This window comes from Benincasa hispida, chromosome 5 (assembly GCF_009727055.1).
Source record: "Benincasa hispida cultivar B227 chromosome 5, ASM972705v1, whole genome shotgun sequence".
In the NCBI taxonomy this organism is placed as follows: Eukaryota; Viridiplantae; Streptophyta; class Magnoliopsida; order Cucurbitales; family Cucurbitaceae; genus Benincasa; species Benincasa hispida.
In genome coordinates, this window is record NC_052353.1 from 47,716,036 (window position 1) to 47,717,989 (window position 1,954).

Sequence of the window (1,954 nt, forward strand, 5' to 3'; positions counted from 1 at the left end):
TATTTGTAACATTATATCCAATACGCTTATAAAAAGATTAAAAAATTATAATGAAAGTTACAATTGAACCTATAAATTATTAATTGAACAAAATAAAACAAAGATTTATACAATTGAAAAAAGTACACTTTTACCGCAAATTTAGTTAAAATATCATTTGGATGACCTTTAAGTAAACCCACGAGTGAAGTTTAGAAGTTAAAGAATCACATTAGTATTATAAATCAATTTATTATGGTGATTATTATAATTCATAATCATCATGCCCACTAACTACCACATTATTTTATTTCAAAAATAGGGAACGTGTAAAATGGGGGTTTCAAGTCAATTACTTTATGGAAAAAGCCATTATAATATTCCACACGACAAAACAATCCGTGTGAAAAGAAAATATTTTCCATGGAAAAAAAAAAAGTAATGGAGAAGGGTTATTTATTTATTTATTTTAGTACGATAGAATGGAGCTCAGAGTGGGAACCACTACTTTTTTATCGTCTGTACATACTAACACCAGTTGAGCTAATTCCATTTTATAGAGAATGATTATTAATATAAGGCAGAATCTATGTATATATTTCTTAAAAAGGTGAAATATATAACTTAGTCTCTAAAGTTAAAGTTAGTTAAAATTAGAGGAGGAAAAATTAAAAGGATATTGTTCTTTTATAAATTATTTAGGAAAATATTATTATTTTCAAACTATTTGTAAAAATATTGTTGTTTTTTTTTTTAAATAAGTCGAGGATTGAAAATTCGACCTAGATAGGTCGAATTTTGAACCCTCGACCTTCCTTTCATTTGTACGTCGAACTTTGAACCCTCGGCCTTACCCTTCCTAACTTTATTATTGAGTCTGTTTAATTATCATTCCGAAAACCTTCCTCTATCAAAAGATCGTATTTCTAAATTTTCATAAGATCCCCTAGAATTCCTTCCAAAGCTTGTTGAATAATTTTTACAGATTCTGTCATCTCAGCAAGTCTGACTAAATAACGAGCTAATGAATCTCCTTCTTTTTGCCACTGAACTTTCCAATCAAATTCGAGAGCGAGATTTTGAGAGAGCGAGAGTTTGAGAGAGTGAGATTTTGAGAGCGAGAGCGAGAGCGAGATTTTAAGTGTGAGCGAGAGTGAGAGCGAAAGCGAAATAGCGAGATTTTGATAGAGAGCGAGAATAGCGTATAAATTTTTCTTTTTTCTTTTTCTTTTTAATTATTACACATTCCAACTACTTCTTTCTAATCCTTTCTCTTTTTTTTTTAATTTTTCATTTTATAAAAACAATTTCTGAAAATATTTTATTATTTTATTTAAACCCTAAAAAGAATAAATTAAAAAAATAATAACTCATATAAAAATAAAAAAAAAAAAAAGTAAATTAAATATTTCATTTATATAAAAATAATTACAAAAAATCAATTGTGTCTCACAAGGCGGACGTCGTCGATTTCGAGCTGGTTGTCGTCATCGACTTCGAACTTGAGGTTGCTGGGGTTCTTCTTAATGTTGCTCTAGTACCTCTGCAGGCGCTTCATAATATAAATATTCGTTATTGCTTTCCACGACCCCGACCATGTCCATGCACGTATGAAGACGAAGGATCAGCCTCTGAGTCATAATGTCCTGAACCAAATGCTGGCATCTTCATCATCGGACTAACATAATTAGTTTGACTCTGTGTCTGCGTCATAGAGGGCAACTCTTCCACATTATGTGCAACCTCATCAAACTCATCCTCTTCCCAAATAGGCCTTCTACGTCTAGAGCTGGTGGAGGAACAATAGTATATCGTACATATAATGAATTTCCTCCATATAGCTTTGGTTGTCACTACATATAGTAAGAACCTGGTTCGGATCATTCGCAACCTCACGAAGTCTACTGTTGTTCGATTCTCTGTGAATTTATAAAACAATTAGACAATATTTAAAATAAATTTAAATTAAAAAAAA